This window comes from Globicephala melas, chromosome 12, assembly GCF_963455315.2.
Source record: "Globicephala melas chromosome 12, mGloMel1.2, whole genome shotgun sequence".
Lineage (NCBI taxonomy): Eukaryota > Metazoa > Chordata > Mammalia > Artiodactyla > Delphinidae > Globicephala > Globicephala melas.
This window is the reverse complement of record NC_083325.1, coordinates 33,766,499-33,788,053: the sequence shown is the minus strand read 5'-3', so window position 1 is coordinate 33,788,053 and position 21,555 is coordinate 33,766,499. Positions and strand designations below refer to the sequence as shown.

At 37.6% G+C, this 21,555-nt stretch overlaps 1 long non-coding RNA gene across 6 annotated transcripts in view; it reads left to right on the top strand.

Annotated features, from left to right (window-relative positions):
• The window catches only part of LOC115864199 (uncharacterized), a 108,342-nt gene that overhangs the window by 80,759 nt on the left and 6,028 nt on the right, over positions 1–21,555 (top strand). For 2 of the 6 annotated variants that reach the window (XR_011377905.1, XR_011377906.1), the window contains 4 exons: positions 5,298–5,350; positions 11,055–11,109; positions 11,212–11,273; positions 17,093–17,178. This is a non-coding gene — a long non-coding RNA (uncharacterized lncRNA). Of the gene's footprint in view, positions 1–5,049; positions 5,351–11,054; positions 11,110–11,211; positions 11,274–17,092; positions 17,179–21,555 lie in introns of those variants that run through there. The other 4 variants (XR_009566253.1, XR_009566254.1, XR_009566255.1 and 1 more) reach the window with 2 other exon arrangements.

Below are 21,555 nucleotides of genomic sequence, written 5' to 3'. Positions count from 1 at the left end.
GAGATGATCAAAAGGGACATAAAGGCAAAAACTGACTTTCACTGAAACAGATCTGGGGACCAGGCCTCCAGTGTCCTTATTGTAATTCATTGCTTTTTTCTAGGCCCCATGATAGAATTCTTCCATAACAGACAGAGGACTTTGTGAAATTGTAAATGAGTATGACTTCAAGCTCTCTGTGGAAATATATTCTCCCCCCTATAGCCCATACATTATTTCTGCTTAGTTATGGTGGCTCACATTTCCCGTAAGTATCAGAGAGAACTTAATTCAACTCACACCGCATCACTTTAAAACTGTGCAGCTCTCTTAATCAACCTTTGTATCAGACACAAATGTGCAGTATGACCTAATTTGAAAATGTCTCAAAGTGCTGACTCAAACTGTTAGTGAATAAAGGCTAGTCATTACCATTATGACACTAATGTGATGCAAAATAAAATTGAGTTGCATCAGCTGAACATTAGTTTGCAAAAATATTAGTGATTGAAGCCATTTTCTGTTCATATTTTATTTATGCTTATATATATGTATATGTGTACATATATTTATTTATTTGAAACAGCCTTGTGACAAAATTTTTAAGTGCGGAAGAAGTTCCTTTTTTTTCTTTTTAACATCTTTATAGGAGTATAATTGCTTTACAATGGTATGTTAGTTTCTACTTTATAAAAAAGTGAATCAGCTATACATATACATGTATCCCCGTATCTCCTCTTGCTTGCGTCTCCCTCCCAAATTCCATTTTTAACACTGACAAAGCCACAAGATTAAAAGTAGATCATATGTACATCATGGTCCCCCTGCTATAAGATGAAAACATATTGTTGCTGAATTCTTATTAGAATATTTATACACATCTGAGCAATAACATGAAAATTCTCCCCTTCCCCTGTACTTTGGTGGCAGTTTCCAAGATTTTTCAACAGCCCTTGTACTACTTACTATTTTATATCACTCACAAATTCTCTGACCTTTGTCTTTTTGAATAAGAAGGATTTGGAATTTCTTTCTTTCCTTACTTGACAAAAAAAAATTTTTTTGACATAGAAATATGTACTCAATATACGTTGGTGATATTACATTTGAACAAAAGAAAGTAGGATATGGGACTAGATATTATTTAGCCTCACCCCTACTGATAATACTTTATAGAATGAAGCATAAATTATCTTTTACTTATACAGTTTAGATGGTTTTGAAAAAAAATGCATGTGGTTATTTAATTGTTATACATCCTAGAGCTAGTATTGGTTTCAACCAATAAACTGATAATTAATAATTGAAAATAAATCAGCATGAACCAATCTTTCCTAAATTAGGGAAATTGTCCCAATCGTCAGTCAAAAATTCTGCCCTGTATCCCATTTGGGATCTCCTGAATCCTGAAAATTCTGAACATAAAATGTATACATTAGTGATCAAATACTTCTGATTTTACTTATTTAACAGGGAGAAAAAGCCAAGCACATAAATACCCAGGAGATAGATTGTTCTTTAAAAATTTCAAGGACGAGAAGTTTTGGCTATCAATAAATTATTTAATGTGCTTCAGGTTGAGAGAGTATATATCTTCATATCGTATCACTATAAACAATCGGTAGAAAATACAGCTAAATTAAAATGCTGGCAAGCTTCATTCATTCACTTTTTAGAAAAACAAGTAAAACCTTCAAGCAAGATGTGTAGAAATTTGCTGCTATGCGATGACTTCAGTATTTCAGTCCATTTTATATTCTGTAACATGTGGCTTGGACTGTTTTTATGACCTATGTTTTATTTCCACATTAAGATCATCCAGATTTTAACAAAAATAAGTTTGAAAAATCTCAAGTGGACTTTGCCAAAACCAGCGCTCAGAAGCATGATGCTTCCACGCACACGCACACAGGCACACTCCCACGTGATCCTCTAAAAAAGAGGATCATGGTTTTTCGCTAAAATCCAATTGTTCTTATTTTTAGGTTGCAGGAGGGAAAAAGGTATGTGGGTGTGATGGCTGCAAATGTATTGCCAGCATCTTAACAGTTCATCATTCTTAAATGATAGAAGTGTAGCAGCACCCTTCTGAGAAAAATCTTTCCTGTGGATTTTACTTTGTCCGTGCCAGGACAAATTGCGTGCTAAGTTGGAATAATTCTGAGATGGAAGACACCTCCATGACTGTCCTTGGAATACTGAGGAGCTGCCATTCCTCTTCGGAAGATGAGGGGAGACTATCCCCTACCCTCTTAATTGATGATTTACTGTGCTCTCCCCTGGGGCCACAACCGATGATCTGTAAGCTTGTTGAATTTCGAAGCAAATACTAAATATAATCAATATATAAAAATTAAAAAAAGAGAGAGGAAAAAATGCAATGAAAATTTATGACCTTAACATTCCTTCAGGGTCAAGCAATTTATCAAATTCTCTCACTTTCTGGTTTCAATTACACAGCCATTGTGGAAGGAACTTATTTTAGCAGGTTCATTTGCCTCAGTGGGGAATACAGGACTTTGGCCTAATGCTTCACCTTTAGTGCAGGCCATTTGAGCCTTAGAACAAATACCAATCATCACTCTTTGGAAAAAAGAATCTGCATCGGCGTGGCCTATTGGAATGGGGTTTCTGTCAAGGTAAACGGTTGTCGGCAATGACTGTGGTAGAGTGGCGATAAATCCCATTTTATTGCTGAAAAATTCCAGCTTCACTCCATGCCTGACAGCTCCCACATTCTCATACCCATTTGGGCAATTTCTGCACTCTGTCCATCTGGTTCTCATTACCTCTCAACCTGCCTGCGTCTGATCCAGAAAAAGTGCAGGTCAGAAACAGGGGAAAAGAAACTGAGGTGATGGACAAAACAGAAAGCAGGGGGGTGGCCCTTGGAGGTCGGGGTAGAGGTGAGGGAACAACAGGAAAGGGGAGATCCCAGCTTAGGCTCGGACCAGTCGCTGGAAGGGGCTGCTTAGATATATTAGAGAAAGGTAATGACAGAACCTGAGCTGGGAGACCAGAGGAAACTGTAGCTTACATTCAGGCCTTTCAAAGGCACCTGCTTTGGGGTGGACGAGAGTGAAAGAATGTGGTAGGTATGGGTGGATGGGGACAGACTAAGGGACAGTCCATCCCATCCCATCTGTCAAGGCACTGTGTCACAGAGTAGAGGGCCTGGTCTAGAAGAGCGTCAAGTTCAGCAACAAACAACATGGGGCCTGGAGCCCCATGTACACAGCTGGTATGCTTCCAAATACGGGGATAAAACTCTGCTGGAGATTCAGTTTTGGTTCAAGAATATAATTTTTTTAGAAGAAGAAAACTCTAGGGCCACCAACAGCATTGTCTCCCTTCATTCTTCTAAGAAAATTAATATTTAAAAACAAATGTGTCCTAATAGGCACATTTATGGGATGGTTTATTCATGGAATGACAGGACTAGCAAGTGAGTTGCCTGGGTATTCATAACTCCAGTGACATATATGGTCATTTTTTGGAGTTGCTGTGCGTTTATGCCTTTGGAAAGTTAGCCTCATTCTCTGAAGCTGAAATCCTTTTGATCATAATTGCTTCTGACCTAAAATTACCCACCGTCACCATAAGATGCCTCTTGGGGACAAAGAAATAAATACAGTAAATATCTGATAATAGATATAAATAATAAGCCCACGTAGACATTATCCTAAATTAGACTAGGATGAAACTGTATAACTATATATGTAAAAATATAAATTTTTCTTCTCATTTTGATGGGGTCATTATAGTTAATACTAAAATAAAATTTGGAACGTATATCGAAGTACAAGGGATGAATAAATAAAAATATTTTTATTCAATAAAAATATTAGAATCAGGTGAATGGTTAGATAGATGGTGGTTATTTCACCACTTGTTCTGAAGGCAATTTTGCAGTTTTGTCTTAAAACCAGGTATGATTGTGTATTCTTAAATATGTTGGAGAGCAGAGTCATTGCTACGATTTGCAGACAGAACCTCTTATACTAGATATGTTTATACAGACAGTATGTCTTAGCGCTTTCTGGATCCCAGGGGTACAGAGAGCATTCCAGGACCGCAAAATTCACTTTTTCACAGCCAGACCCCTAACTACTGCCATGCATATCTCAGTTTTATTGGTTGAATTCTAATATCAAGATGATGTGAAATTTTAGTTACTGAGCCAGATCTTGCAGATAAGAAATGCTGGCTTCCAATATTTAAGATTTAATTTCAAAATTTTCAAGTCATGCATGTGCAAGAGAATTTCTATAAAATGTAATTACCTGAAATTGTAAGTGAACTCCGCATGAGATATTTGAGTGGAAAAGGAGATCGTTTATAAAAATTTTAAGTTAAAATGACTAGACAATTTGGAGTGAAGTAAATTACAGATGATCAAAAACGGAAGTTTATTACTTGGCAACTTTAAAGTGAATACTTTTAGTCAACAAATACAGCTCTGAAACAGACGTTTTCTTGTATGCGTATTAAAAGGCATAAATTTTTGGCTACTATTACATATCCATTAAAATAACCATAATATATGACATCTCTAATTTGGAAAGGAATTGCAGGTTTTTAGCCAAAAAAGAATCTCATTTGAAGTTTACTTTTCTGGGCTGTACATATGTCAGAAAGATGCGATCATTGAAACTCCAAAGAATGTTTGTTTCTTTAATAGCATAGCAGAAAATTAATGGCATGGGGGAGGGTGAAGTGACAATTTAACGTGATGCTTGATAGCTGTTTACTTATCACTTTGTGCCCAGATTTCAGTGTCCTGTAAAAGAAAGGGGGAAATAAAGAAGCCACAGCATTCATACGGCTTTTAGGGCACTTAAGACACATGGAGGAAAGTGCCTAGAAGGCTATTGAAATATTTGCAAAACAAATCATTTACATTTACCTTTTGTGTCTGTAAAACCCAGAGTGCCTACAAAGACAGAACCAACTTTAGCTGTAAGAAATATTTCAGCATCAAAATGGTTAATAGTATTATAGCTTCAAAAGAGCCTATTGGCTCACCCTCAAGGATGCCCTGCAGTTGTTGTTAAAGTCATCAGATGAAGCTAGCCTTCTCAGCTAGCTTTTAGATTTGTCTGCTAACAGTAAAAATACTATAATAAATCGGTAACATATGTTGCCAGGCAAGGAAAAGTGATATAAATAAAGAGACTAGGAGACCCAAACCAAGTACAATGTGAAAAGAATTTAACTTTCAACCTATTCGTTGGCTAATTAACATTTGAAAAGCAATTTGAAAGTGTAACTGTTATTTGCTTATATTCTTCCTCATTTTTTTTTTTTTCTCTCTTCAGATTGCATTCTTACCCAAATACTCCTTCGTGATTGCCTGTTTTGCGGCTTTGGGGTAAGTCCCAGTTTTCCACAACCTTAAGAAAAAAAAAAAATGCATAACATAAAAGATGCCAAAAAGACTTATGTGTCCTGATGCATGGGTTTTGTGAAATATACATGGGTTTGTTGTTTGGGGGGGGCGGCTAATGAAATAAAGAGAAGGGGTTTGTTTCTGCAAGGATCCAAGAGTGTGTGAAAGTGTGCATTGCAAACGAGTCTCCCATCAGGAAAGCCACCTCTGGAATGGAAATGACAAAGCTTGGAACACACACAATCAATTATTTTCACTAGCATTTAAAATATAGAAAACAAAATCTGCTTTGGGAATTGACTGAATATTTTATTTAGCTTTTTTATTGAGACATCCTTTGAAAAATGGCATAATATAAATAGTTTTACAAAGCAACAATATAATCAATCTCTAAACTAGAATATAAATCAAGGATTTCATTAACTGCTGGTAGCCAGTTTGAATTGTAGTCGTGTCCATAATGCCTATCTATCTATGTATGTCCGAGTTATATTAAAAACCTTTAAATGGCTTTGTAATATCAGCTACATCTAGCTATTATAATAATTAATGGTACTGTTTTATAAATCAATACATGTATTCTTGATAAATTCATATCCAGTTAATGGTGTAATTTAAATAAAAAATTAATGTAATAAAGGACATACAAAAACAGGCAGGAAATCTTTAAAGGTTAAGAGACAAATTTGTCTAAATTCATTTTTAACCTGTTTTGAAAAAGTTTGTTTAAAATCGGTGGAGATTTACCTTGTTTTTGTGAAACTAATCCTGTCATGTCTATTGGTATCTAGTATTGAATTTGTAAGATGTTTTCTTTTCTAACTGCTAAGCTTTAATTACATACTTATGATACTGTGGGATGTTTTACTACCATTGTACTCGTTTTTTTCAATAATTGAGTATTCTTTAGAAAAATAGAATAAAACAAACTAAAATCCTCAAACCATTCATTTATTTTCAATACATGAATGAAATGTAAATGCTTTATGTTTTTTTGATATCACTAAATGAACTGTGCTGAAAATCTCCAAAGTCATATACAAATTTTATTTAGGGGGGGAAAAAGGACTGATTAGTTCAATGAATTTACATGTGTAAGAGCCAGAGTTTTTACTGCTTTCACTGAATGAACATCCTAGGAATTTTAGAAAGAAAAGAAAAATGCATTGACGAGTTCACAATGTATTTTAACGCTGCACATGGGTGGAGAAACATTCTACAAAGAGTGTATTATTGGTCTAATTTTAAAAATACACACCAAAGGCATATTAAGGAATAATGAGATTTAGAAAAAGAACTGAATGTTGTAGGTGATCAAATACAATCTTAAATCTTTCCAAATAAAATTTCATTTCGTTTATAGAGGAAGCATTTTACACAAAATATCTTTCAGAATTATGCAGACCAGTCTGCCCTGCCATTCTCGGTGACATGGTGCAGAATGTTACTTTAATCCACTGAGCTTTTTCTGACATTTTTCTTAACATTGCTGAGCCTTATTTAGAGCAGCAAAGGAGATGTGTGCAGTTTCATTTGACACTGATGGGTGTTTCAAAATGTTACAGGAGAGAGAGAGAGAGAGAGGAGAAAAGATTTGCTGCTAGTCATTTCATCAATAGAGCTACAGGAGCAATTACTATTTGTTAAAAGTTTCTATTTCAAATGAAGCTAAATTTTAAAGAAGTCTCATCCCTTTAGAAGAGCTGACGCTTGGAAGAGGAGGGGAGAGAATGCACATTAGTGATTACATGTTAAAGTGCGCTCAAGTACTGGAATCATTTAAAATGTATTGTGTTTTTAGATGAAACCTACAGCAAAACCACTCCTAAGAGGCTTAATTTAGGTTTTATAGGAAGAACATAAAAAAGACCAAGTTACAGCCACACACTGAAATATGGGGTACATTTAAAATATCTTCATTTAAAAACGTATGTTTATTTTCCCTCCTGGGATCACTAACGTGTGTCTCGACAGAGAAAACGAGGACATGCTACATTCTTAAAAATTATCTGTTAAAGGGATCACATTCTAAGACAGGTTTGAGCATTTTTATGACTACCGATAACCTCTTAATTATGTCGCTGCCTTCCACTTGTTAATCAGGGGCATTCAACACTCGTTAACCAGCGAGTGGTTGCCTTTAGAAACTACACTATTTTTAAGAATTAGAAACACTTTATTCCCATCATCATATTATCGCATGTATGATTTTAGCACTGCTAGAAACTTACCTGCTGGAAATACCAAACACCAAAGACAAGGTCTAGATGCCTGTAACGATGTTGTTAATTACTTCAAATTGTGCAGCTCATGAAAAGCTTTAAGAGATAGATAATTTTACTTTTCTTGTCCCCCCACCCCCGTGCCTCCCCTACCTCTCACACAATTCTTATTTGAACCAATTTTAGGTGTCTTCTGCCACCACCAGCGTGTGAGATACTCAGAGACACTTTCAGAGAGCAAGGTATAAGTGGAGTAAATAAAATCATTTCACTATTGCTTTATCAACCCTCCTAGGTAGTTTTCCTGCCAGCCAACCTGCACTGTTAAAACCCATAAAATTATGCAATAGTGACTTCTTTGGAGGTTCTTTAATCAGATAATGGCCAGTGTTAGGAGGGAAGGGCCCAGGGCCATGTTGCTGGCACTTAACACTGGGCTTGGTCATTACGTGTCTGGTAGAGACCAATAAACAGCTGATTACTACCCTATAAGGAGCCAATATTTTTACATTTATCCTAGTTCTTTTTTCTTTTCTTTGCAACTTCTCATAATGGCAAGGATTTGTCAAGAAGACCTACGAGCAGTAACCTCACAGGCCCCTTAAAAATAAGAATCTTCCTAGCGTAAAATGATGCCTTTGGTGAAATGGTGAGAATGATTTTGGCTTTTACAAGAGCAGAGGTTTGATTACTTTAAAGCCCATTTCTTTCAGATGGGGAGACCCCCGGACACCATCCCTCACTCTCCTGTCCCCTTCTCTCTTCTGTGACAGGTTCACAGGCTGCAACCAAGGGGTTTTAAAATGCAAATATTTATATTTGAACTCTGGCAATAACAGAGTCATTTTGCTTCCTCCGTTAGCCTGTGAAAATTGATGCTGCGTACCTGGAACTACGTTTCATTTCTCTCTTTACACGTGAAGATATTATATAAATAAAAGATAATTTATGGAAAGGAAACAGCCATTTGAAATAATAATCCTAAATTTGACTGGGTAATCTTTTAAGGCTTTAAGAGTCAGAGATGCAGATTTCCACACTTTTAAAGAAAACTTGATCGCAACCGGGAAATTGTGCTTTTGAACACCTACTGAATTTGAATGCCGGCGTGGGTCAAAAAAGAAAAAAAGAGGGATAGAAGGAAGGCAGGAGAGAAAAAGGTGTGAATTTTACACATGCTTTAAACTAAGGTATTCAACCACATGTTTAGACTTCTTGTTACAATTTTATTGACTCTCTTTATACCTGAATATAATTTTTTCATAACCTATGTAAATTGCAAAACAGTGAGTCTTAGAAAATGCCTCTCTTGCCTGGGATCCTCGTCTTAGTATGAACAGCACGATACCCAGAAGAAATGGACCCTAATTTCAGAACCTCATACAAAGCCAGGCAATTCTTGAGCCAAACAAACAAAGGGGGTGTAAGCGATTTCATTTATTTTGATAATCCTCCCCCTGCACGGGAGCATTTTGCTGTCTTTGTCAAAGTGAATGACAACAATTTGGCCAACTCTCTCTGAGCTGCACTCAACAGTGACAGGCAAATTATCAGAGGCCCTGCACTTCTTATTATCAGAGGAGAAGCCATCAGGGGGACGCATGGAGGATACCTCTCCCTTGTCACTATTTGTCAGTGGGACAAGGGCCACTGCTATGGGTAGCTGACAGGTAATTTCAACAATAACAATTACTCCTATTACTGGTGTCATAAACAATTCGCCCAAGGCGTGACAATAGCAAAGCTTTATAATTCCATGCCATATAAATAAATGCCAGCAGGTAACAAGTAATTTAGCTCCAATCAAGCTTTCACCCTGGCATTAATATTGTTATTGCAAGAAAATGGAAAATTGAAAAAATTCAATATGTTAATGAATTAAGAGAGGTTCAAGGGCTAGACAAGAGGGGTTGAAAAAGGGAAACCAAAATTATTATGGTATCGTATTTGGTGCCATGCTGAGGGCCAAACAGCAGTATAATTACTTTAAGATTAAGAAGGGGATCAAAAGTACTGTTTGCCTTAGACTTCAGACCTGGGAAAAACATGACACAGCCTTTCAAAATCCTCCTGTCTCTGATTTCTGAAGAACATAAGTAGAAATATAAGAATGTGTATATAATGTAGCATCTCGCTAGCTTTTTCTTCCACCTGAAATCTTTCATCGGAAACAGAGGCATGAGTACCAGAGGAACATTTCCATCTGTTTAAGGAAATCGCATCAGCACCTGCTTCCTTTACATTAAGTCTCATACTGAAACTATTTTAATAAGCCTATTTTTATCTGTGCTGAAGGTAAAGCTGAGAACCCCTCTTTGCTCTCCAACTGTCCACAGTTTGGAAGTGGGCTCGAGGATACAGTCCAATCTTCCTCCGTAAAACTTCCTGATCAAATGAATGTACAATTTCACTATTTGTCCGGCAAGACAATGTGCCATCACAGTGACAGCAATAAAAGAATTTGAAAATCTCTAATTAGGGGAGCTGCAGAGCAATTAACGCATGTCAAATTTTACTTCATTAAGTGCCACTCTAATTTTCCCTCTAAAAATTAATGGATTTTTTTTCCTTTTGGTATGTGTGTGTGTGTGTCCCCTTAAGGCAATGTTGATTCAAATCTGCTCAAGATGCAGTGTTGCACAGCTAAGCATCTTCTTGATTACAATCCGCCACACTTCTAACTGCGCTCATTCTCACTGCCACGGATACTTTGTCAACAGTCAAATTACACCACGCTGATAACAATGCATAATGGTCTTCCTCCTCCGAGGCCGCTGGCAGGAGATGGGGTTCATAAAAATGTGATGTTTTCTTCTCAACTGTTTCTTAAGGAAGTTTGTATGACCAGGTCACTAGTCAGGCGTTAATTTTTTGAAATGAATTCGTTAATTTCAAGAAAAGGGGTGAAATGATGGCGTACCAAAATACCTCATTAAAAAAAGAATCAGGAGACGAATAAGGAATTGAAAATATCTAGAGCCAAAGTTTTGCTTAAACACTTTGTTCAGAGACATTTTCAAGAGCACTATTCTTGGTTAAATACCAGGGTTTTTTTTTTTTTTTTTTTTCCTTTACTTATGGGCTATAAACATTGGAAGCCTCTCTCGAACAGACAGTATTTAGATTATGAGAGAAGTTTGTTTAACTGACATATTTGCCAGAATCCTCAAAACATCACAGGACATGGAAGACAGATGACTTTTTTTTAGGTCAAGACTGTATATTCCAGATAAATGTTGATTCATTTTAACTATTTTTTATCCTAGTTGCTTGTTGCAGATCTGTGTGTCTGAGTCATCAGCCCATGAGAGGAATATTTCTCACTGAAAAATGAAAGAGACACAGCGATTAGATGATCTTACAGTCTTTTTAGAGATCATTCACATTTTATATGTCTAAAACATGATCAGATCCAGAACAAAAAGGGGGAAATTAAACAAAATGCTCAATGTATCTCTTTGCAGATTCTTCAGGGAGTAGAGAACATTCACATGGATGACATCCCAGTTTTCTCATCATGTAAGTATATTTTTGGTTATATGTTTTCTTTAAACATATTTATTCAGTAAAAAATTAAATTCATGGAATATACACTTCTTTTTTTTTTTTTTTAATTCACAGGTTGAGTCCAGCTTTTCATTCACTGACAACGAACTCAAAAATCTAAAATTTGATATTTTGAGGTTTGTATTTCCTAATATCAAAAATTCCTTCCTTCTCGTAAGGCATGTTCTTAAGTGGTCTATTTCAAACAAAAGAAAATGACATTCCCCTTTCAGCTAGCAAATGTTAGATTCTCTCAAAGTCGATTGGGGGCTCACTTGGAAGTTTTGCCATTAGAGACACACAAATTGAATTATTTTCATCTCTCCCAAATATCATTCTTCGAACTTTATAAATATAGCAATACTAGGTTTAGCATTTCGTGAGGCTTGTTTACAGATAAAGGTATCTCGATAAAAAAAACCAAGCTCTGTGTACTTTGAAAAGACAAAAACCTGGAACAATCTCATATTAAAACATTACCAAAGGATTGTAAAGGGAAATTTAAAGGGAGAAAACTTGATTATATAATGCAATCCAGCAGTAATCAATTTTACCTTCAATATCTTGCTTTTGTTTTCCAAATGCTAAACAAACAATACATAATGCATCCCTCATCAGCCAAACCATGGAGGCTCTGTGCTCAAATAACAGGAAACATATTCAATTTTCCTAACAGAAGACAGTTCATTAAGCTGTGCCACATCAAATAAAACTTTAATTTCTCCGGCATCAGAGTCGCAATGAAAGCAATTGAAGAAGATGAGCCATATGGTACTTCTATCAGCAAACACATATTGCTCATTCCCCCAAAGTTTTCTAATTCTGCTCCCCAGACCTGCGTAATATAGATAATGTGCTCCGAGAGCAGCAACCATGAGCTATCTAGTGTACACTTCTAATACTGTATTTAATGGGAAATAATGAATCATAAAAGCCTAGAGAAGACGTCTTTTGCTAACCTAAATCTCAGCTGTAATTTCATTGTTCTGTGCCTAAGATGCTGTTTGCCCTTTCCAAACAACAGCAGTTGAGCATAATTATGCTGCTTCAAACCTGGGCTGGCAAAAGCATCCCTAATAGAACCAAGTTTCTATTAACTCCTGAATTTCTGAATTTGATGATGCACTGATGCAGACATGGAGATAACCAAGCATGTGTCATTTTAAAACCCAAAGAAGCGTTTTCTCCTTCTGCTCTTTAGTCAGACTGCTCAATGCTTTTATATTCACTCCCTCCTCCCCACCCCCTCTCACCCCTACCCATGCAACAGGAGTGGCATGATTAAAAATGAGGAGATTTTCTTGTTATTAGCAAATTTGACATTTGTCTGATGAAATGCACATAAAATGTGAAAGCTACACAGTGCTCAGAAGAAATGTCTCCGCTCCAATCCAGGCTACCAAGATGAAATAATTTAGGTAAAGCAAATGTAAAGATCCTCGTACATCTTTACTCAGAATGCTAGGATTGGATTATAAATGAAAGAACCAAATATTGCTGAGCTTTTAGAGCGATGGTATTTTGACACACGGGAAGCGTCTAGTGTTTCATCTCTCACCTTAACTGCCTTGATTATTAACCTAAACATCATACATATGCTCAAATGCAGCAATTTCTCTGTCCTGGGTCCAGCCTGTCTTCTGGCAAGAGATTGGGGTTGGGGCTTAATTCCTTTTTAGAGAAAAAAAAAATTCCCCCCCCCAAATAGCTTAATGATTTTAGCTTTTCCATTTTTAAAGCTCATCAAATCAATATTTTCCCAACACAATGCTCATTTAAAACACCATCAAATAACACTGCGGATACATATTGAAAACGTATTTTAATGGTTTTGTTTGTTTTGGCAGCAAACTAACCAAGGACGATTAAATTAAAAAGAGACTTTTAAAAGTCAGAGATTGCCTTTTTAACGCTTATTAAAATCAGCATGTTACATGCCTGTCTTTGAATTAGCTCTACACACTTGATTGCCATCATTAAAACTAGTTGTTTGGGTGCTGGTCTGTGATGGCTCAAACCCTTCCTCAAAGCCGATTCTTACTAGTTATTAACTTGACGTCTCTTTTCATTGAAATTAAAAAGAAAAAAATCATTCTGGCCCGTGGAAGAAACAGTCACCAAAACGTGAAATAGCTCAGCGAGACAGCAGTATGAAACTATGAAAAGACCAACAGGTAAAAGAACTACAGTCACATCTAAAACATATTCAGGAAAAAAAAAATCACAACGACAACACAGAAGCAGTCCATTGATTATATTTCATGAATGCCTTAAAACAAATGTTTAAACAGTTTTCTGAAACGGTGCAGAAAACCCCTGCATGCTCCACTGGCTTGCAATGACAATGGCCTATTGCAATGTAAAACACGCTGGAGAATAAAAAGGTGCTTTTTGTTACCATTTTATCAAAGCTGTTCATCTTGGAGCTGCAGGCAGCATTTTGCTGGAATTGCAGATATTTCTCTGTCCAGGCTCTTTTGTTTGTGCATCTCATTTGCATATATTTATCTCCAGCTGAGGGTGCTTTCTGCTCATTAAGGCCTCCCTTCCCATTATTTCATAAGCCAGCTGCTAAGAGGGATTTCACCTGTGGTGACTGAGAAAAGAGGGGTGAAAAACTAAATTCTTCATAAAAAGGAAATCTTCTGAGTCTCTTCCCCTATAAATGGGCACCATTTGTGTTAAACAGCCTCTTGTCATGATAGATGCCTCCGGAGGTCAGGGGTTAAAGTTGATTGGAAGGTCAGCAGTAAAACAACAGACAAACCAGACGCCAAACTGGTTCCTTAGCTGTCGGTGGGAGCTGTGGTGCAAACAGGTCTTGAACCTTTTTCAACCTCTAATAAAACAGGGGATGAATCTGAAGTGGATCAACCAGGCCCCTGAGGCAGCAGCACAGAAAAACACAAATAATATCGATATCAGGCAGCCACAGGAAACAATGGGGCATTTCTCCGTGCTACGTGCATACTGCTATTGTTTCAAGGGCTGGGGAATTAATTCCACTTATTTATTTAAGGCGTGTCAACTCACTGCCTAAACCTGTTTCAGTGTCAAGATGAATAAAACTTTTATGGCTCATAAAATAGAGCCATTCATCTCAATGCTCTTTGTGGTGCGGGTTTTTTTTTTTTTTTTTTTTTTTTTCTGGCACACTGAGCTAGGCCTCTGCTCCTAGATGGTTACATCTGAACTGTTGCTATGATCCACACCATATTAGAGAACAAAATGATTTCACCGGCAAATGGATCTCAAAAGAAATGACACAGGAAGGCATTTTAGCTGCGATATAATAGTCCCCAAATTCCTCTGAAATCCTCATCATGCACTTGTATCTGTTTTGAGCATGCGTTATTGACAAAGCAGAAGTTTTGTTATTTTAGAGGAAAGTTAAAAAATGCTAACAAGAAAAAGTTAGTTTTCTGGAATATCATGCATTTCATTTGACTTTAGAAATGCAACCTGAACAGGGTACCTGTCTCCCATTCAGCACCTTTAGCCCAAGTTTTCACTGCTGTGTTCTCAAGTTTGCCCTGACGGAATAATTCAGATGCCTTCTTTAGCTCCACAGCTTTGAATTTTATGTTCGATTTTGAACAGAAAATGCCAAATATAAATGGAAAAGAGGATGCATTTCAGCGCATTTTTGCATTAAACATTTTTCAAAGTTCAGCTGTAGAATCAATTTTACTTTGGATTTCCTACTGATGACTTTAATAATAATATAATACTAATAAACAAGTTAACATTTATGAAGTGCCACACACAGTGCTGAGCACACACACGTTCTCATGCAGTTGTTAGTGATAATTCAATCCAAGCCGCAGAAACCCATTTAGAATAATAATGATACTCTTCAGTACCCAGACCATACCTTAGAAAACAAAAAAAATTCCAATCAAACAATATCATTCTAGCAGATGCTTTAACAGGGAACATCATGGGAACCAGATTGCTTTATATTAAGATGAGCAAGAAGAAACAACTCCATGGCATTTCACAAATTCTCCAATCACGGGTCAAATCTCACACATCACAGCTCTTTGCTCTGTTGCAATGTAAATTGATTTGTGGGTGATTCACTTACTCTGTTGTCCCAGGTGCTTTGCTTTTGAGATCTCCAGTGAATATTGTAGCCTTTACTTATGATGCCGGATTATTTCTAATTTAGTCAGTCGGCAGGTCAGTTTTTCCACGTGAATTCAAGTTTTTCCAGCAAGTAGATTATTTGAGGATAGCCCAAACAGAAGTTGTGCTTTCACATTTTGCTCATGGGTGAAGATGTGGCCCTGGGGAAAGAGGGGTTCGGTTTCTGGGTGCCAAGCACTGCTTAAGATTCAGCTGCTCTTTCTTTCCCATTTGAACTGGTGCGTGTACCAGAGCTCTGCATAGGGGTGGTCCCTTTACCAAGCAGCCCTGTTTGAAAGTGGAATTGCTTTCAAGTGGCCACCAGACCCTGAGAAAAATATTTCAACTCAAAATTGATTAGGTTTTGGTAATCTATGGCAATGTGTTCTCATTTAAGCACGGAACAGGAGATTTTTCTTCTATAACCCATTACAGTTTAAAAAACGCAAGAAGTCTTGCTACACGCAAGACGTTCAACTTGTGGTTGGAGAAATTTTCCAACTTATTAAATGTTGTTTATATCCTCCTCTTTGTACACCGTCTGCCTTCCCAGAGCTCCCTCTGTATCCAAGTTACCAACTTTCTTTTGGACCTTTCACATTAAATTTAACCCCACTCCCATCTGGCAACCTAGACCCTCCAAGTGACTAGAGCAAAAATACACAGTTTACTCCCCCCCAAGTCTGCACTCTCGTCCCTCGTTTTTCTTTTGCTCTAATCTAATCACTAATTCTTAAGCTTGGCCAAATAGTTAAAAATGTTAAGTGCTAGCAAGGCCTTCTACCTCCCCCTCATATCTGTCTCTGTTTATGGAATGGGCTCAGTTTCCTCCTCTTCTCCTTCGGCCTGGGGTCTTCGGGTCAGAACACTGTAAATACACACAGCTCTGGCTCGACCCATAAATCTGAGCAAAGGGCAGGCTTATATATTCAGATAAGCACGGGTTGGGGCGGGAACATGGAAGGAGAGCGAACCAGCAGAATCTGACGCTCTGCAGCAATGTTCAGAAAAGAGAAGTGAAAAGGCCAGGAATCTTTAGTGGGGAGGGAAAAAGATTTTTATCTCGAAACATCTCTCCTTATTTCTAAAGGATGAGGTTGGCACTGCTTCCTCTTCTTCTTTTTTTTTTTCTTCAATTTTTTACTTTTTCCACATTGCTTATACTCACATCCTTACTGAACATATTATCTTAGAGGCAATCAAATTAAACAATAAATTTCATTTATTTCCAATGTCCTTTTTCCTTTTTAAGTGTATTGGCTTGTGTTTTGAACTTTGTATATGTGGGGGGTGTGTGTGTGTGTGTGTGTGTGTGTAATGTGAATTAGAGTCCTTTTCCCAGAAATTCTCTTCTTCTGGAATTTTTCAAACCTAAGGTCGTTGCCTAAATAACCACGTTGTTAGTCACCACATTGAATCCCAAAATAAAACACGGCTGAAGGAGCTGGGAATGACAAAGTGATACATAAATGCTTACATAGCCTTCGGTCTTTAAAGCTTCTACTTGATTTCCAAGTTCAAGTCTTTTCTGTTGGGTTTTCAGATCTCAAGATTTTCTGTGACTCCTGAAATACCGCCCTTCTTGGGAGATGTGCCCCTTGTGGACATAGATATTGTCGCAATGGAAAATCTTGAGCCAGGTGACCATGGCTGAAAGCGTACTTTCTACCATTCATCTGCCCTGACTCTGCCTTAGGGGCCATGAGCCACCCCATGAATTTGCCTCAGTCACTTAAGAATCTAGGAAATGTGACACTTGCTTTGTTTTCAATCCAGGTTTTATATTTTATCATACACATATATACAATTTTTAATCTCATTTCTCTAGGTTATTCTTTTGGCAAATAGAGAACTCATGTTCCTCAAAAGGACCTTCTTTTCTTGGGTTGAGATATTCGTGACAATTCCATGTAGGTAAGAGAATTTTATGGGAAAAACTGCCAAGAGGGTAACGGCGCTGGCTGCCCAGACCGTTTTCTATGTTCTCGCCTCACCTTCGACAAATAGAAATGATAATAATAATGATCACCATTTACTGAACACTTACTTTTGGAAAGCAATGTGCCAGGTGCTTTATATGCATATTAATTTAAATCCTTATAACAGTGTGACACATGAAGTATTATAGTCTCCATTAATGAATGAAAAACTCTGGTTGGAAAAGTGAAGAAACGTCTCCCAGAACGTACATTTAAGCTTAGCATTTGAACGTGAGTCTGGCTCTAGAGCTCTGTCTTCTGAACTGCCTCTCAGGGCCTCAGGTTCTGCGTCTTCAGGATGTGGGTCTTGGGTGGAACGGAGTCTATTTAGCAGGGTATTCCATGTCTGGGTTGACTTTCTCTGCCCACACCTCTCCTGAAGCTTAGTCCTGGCATTTTCAACAGCCCTCTGGTGTCATGGCCTGGCTCTCACAGACCTCCTGCACTCATGTCTGAAATGGAATTCATCGATTCCTCACCCAACCTGCTTCTTCTCTGTGATCCACGTAGTGTCCTCTGGGAGCACCGTCCAGTCTGCTCTGTAGTTCAAGCTCAAGGCTCTGCCAGCTAGCTCTCTCCCTTCTCACCTGCCATGATCATCAGCCGACCTGGCAGAGCAGAGACACGTGCAGGAGACATTACTGTCCCACTACCTGGGTTTGAATTTGGCTCCCCTATTTACCAGCTATGCAGCATTGGACAAGGTGTTATATTCCTCTGTGCCTTGATTTTCTCATCTGTAAAATGGGGTCCGAAATACTACTTGTTTCATAAGGTTCAGTCTCCTGGTATCGTTTGACTGAATTGTTAAAATAACCTTCAGACTCGCTTCACCAGAGTTGTCATTATAAAATAATAGCCATGATACCCTCCTGCTTAAAAAATCTTTACTTCCCTGTTGCCTCCAGGCCTAACTATGGAGTTAGGCAAAGGCCTTCATAATCTCCTGCCACTGGCCTTTCCAGGATCATTTTCCACCATGTCCCCCTAAGCAATTTGTGCCCTGGCAGCAAAAATTATACACGTGGTACGCTTTTGTGCCTCCACACTTTTGACCGTGCTGTGCCCTCTACCAGAAATGCCCTTCCTTTCCGTTTCTGCCTAGTGATGGGCACTTATCTTGTATGGCTCAGTTCAAAAGTCACCTATTTTTTAGGGCAGCGTAAATTGAGTCAGTCACTTGTAGAGTGTATTCCTCTGTTTTAGAACCTAACACGTTGAATGGTAATTATATGCACTGTCATTATATGCACTGTAACCAGTAGGCTGGGGACTCCTGTGGGCAGAGACTGTGTGTTTTCCAACTTGATATGTTTTGTTCTAGAACCTCATATATAGTGGGAGCCCCCAAATTTTGATTAATATATAAAATGTTATTCCTCACTCTAAAAAATTACTTAAAGTAAATAAATGTGTATCAAATGCCTGTAATGTGTTAACTAGTTGAATTAAATCTTGTTAGCTTGAGATGAGAAAGACAGTGAACTTGTAACAAAATTAAATTAAAAACTCAAGAGCATTTAGGAGTTTGGGATTAACAGATTCACACTATGATATATAAAATAGATAAACCACAAGATATAGCACAGGGAACTATATTCAATATCTTATAATAACCTATAAGGGGAAAGAATCTGAAAAAGTTTATATATATATACACATATACATATATATATATAAATAAAACTGAATCACTTTGCTGTAAATCTGAAACTAATACAATATTGTAAATCAACTATACTTCAATTAAAAAAACCTCAAACACCACTGAATTGTTCTTACTGTCTCCAAGATGAAGCCATCATATTTTTTCCTAGTACACATGTTAAATGTTACATTTTTTGACACCTTAGGAAAATCTGATAATGGAAATTCTTTAGAATATCAGTGAAGTCTCTATATTTTATATATTTCATTAGAAAAAGAGCCAGTTTTTTCCTTATGTGCCTTTACTCTAAGCATAATACTTCATGGGAGGCAGTATATGAGTGATTACGACCATAGGCTTGGAAGCTAGAATGCCTGGGTTTAAGTCCTGGCACTGCCACCTACAAGCTGTGTAATTGTTGGGAACAGTTTTCTCAAAGCCTGTTCTCTTACCTGTAAAATAGGCATCATAGTAACATCTACCACAGAGGGTGTTTTGAGCATCCAGTGAGTTAGTGCATCTAAACACTTAGATGAATGCCTGACTTACAGTAAATGCTCAATAAATATGCCCTGTTATCCAGTTGGTGTTTACAGGAGAGTCGCCTGGAATCCTAGTAGAAAGGCGAGGTCTATTTCATTGTCAGGGCACAGTGCAGAGAGGCGGGAGAACCTGGAGAGATGGTGAATTGGCCCATTCACCCGTGCAAGGACTAGGTATCCATTCAGACATCATTTCAACACATAAGCAATTTAATGTTTCATTTTGTCATTGACACATGGAGCTAAATCTAGGAACAAACCCAAATTTTAAGTTAGCAGTTAGGACAGTTGGCTGTAGAATCATTCTGCCTGGGTTCAAATCCTAGCTCTATGACATACTGGTTGTGTGAACTTGGGAAAATGTTTTTATTTCTATAAGTTTAAGCTTTCTCATCTGGAAAAGGAGGAAAAAAAGACTAATTTTAACCTTCTACCTGTTGTGAGGAGTAAATGAAAACAAAACAACTTGACATGCTTATCGCAGTGCCTGTTGCATAGTGAGTGCATCATTTCTGTTAACCACCGTTTTCTTATTGAAAGTATCATTGTAATCTTTTTACTATACGATGTGCTTTTTTTTTTTTTTTTTTTTGCGGTACGCGGGCCTCTCACTGTTGTGGCCTCTCCCGTTGCGGAGCACAGGCTCCGGACGCGCAGGCTCAGTGGCCATGGCTCACGGGCCCAGCCGCTCCGCGGCATGTGAGATCTTCCCGGACTGGGGCACGAACCCGTGTCCCCTGCATCGGCAGGCGGACTCTCAACCACTGCGCCACCAGGGAAGCCCCTACGATGTGCTTTTTAAATTTACTTTACTGTGAAATATATCATACCCGTGTCTTGCTTTTTTCATTCAATGGTTGCAACAGGACTGATGTGGGTAGTTCTTATTCCATCAGTTTTACTGCTGTATAGCATTTTATTATACCAACACCCCACAATTAATTGTGTTATTTTATTCTATTGATGGGCATCTGGACTGTTATTAATTGATTTCTACTACAAACACTACTGCATAGAACATTCTTATATGTGCCCTGGTGCACATGTGAAAGACTGAAAGACGTTCTTTAGGAAGTTAAACCTAGAGTTGAGATTGTAGGACCGGTGAATATTCAAACTTACTAGGTAGTGGTAAACTGTCTTCTAAGTAGCAGCTCATGAAGGATTTTTTGACAGGAGATCATTACAAACGTATTTTGGGTCCTCATAAAGATTACTGTATGTTGTAGTCAGTCTCTAAGATTTTATGGTTTCAAAATAAAATCCAAATGAGCCTCTTCTTTTGGTATTCACACCCTCGTGTGGTGCTCTCCCACATCGTACCAAGGTTGGTCTTTGTGACCAACAGAGTATGGTAAAAGTGATGGTACGTGTTACAAAAAACTGTAGCTTCTGTTTGTGGCATCCTTTCTCTTTCTGTCTCTTTTGAATCTTTCACTCTGGGGAAAACAGCTGCCGTATTGTGCAGCTCTATGGAGAAGCCCATAAGGTAAGGAACAGAGACTCCAGCCAACAGCCAGTTAGGAACTATAGTCTACCAAAAACCATATGAGTAAGCTTAGAAGTGGATTTTCCAGCCGCTCAGGGCTTGCGATGACTGTAGGTTGATAGCTTGACTAGAATCTCATAGGAGACCCTGAATCAGAATTGCCCAGCTAGGCTGCACCTGGGTATTTGATGCACAGAAATTGTGTGAGATTGTAAATATTTGTTGTCTTAGGCTAAGTTCTGGGGTAATTTATTATTCAGAAAAGATAACTATACATATTGCATTAAAAGGCAAAAACTTCCAAGTTCCATTAAAGAATTTTTGAAATAAAGCAGGATATTAAAACAAATTTGAAAACAGATAATGAAAAGGTTGGTGCACTAACAAATGTAGATGTTTTTAAGTTGGTTGGTCATGTAAAAAAGCACCTTGAGGGTGGGAAAGCAAGGATAATTTATGATTTATAACCTGCAGAAACATGTTTACATGTCTTCAAATTTTTAATTTGATCTGTATTATTAATTATTAGAGTCTTTTAGATGTGTGTATAATGCAAAATATTCATTATAACATAATAGCAAAATAATAGGCATCATCTAAACATACATAAATAAGAGAATCATTAAGTAAGTA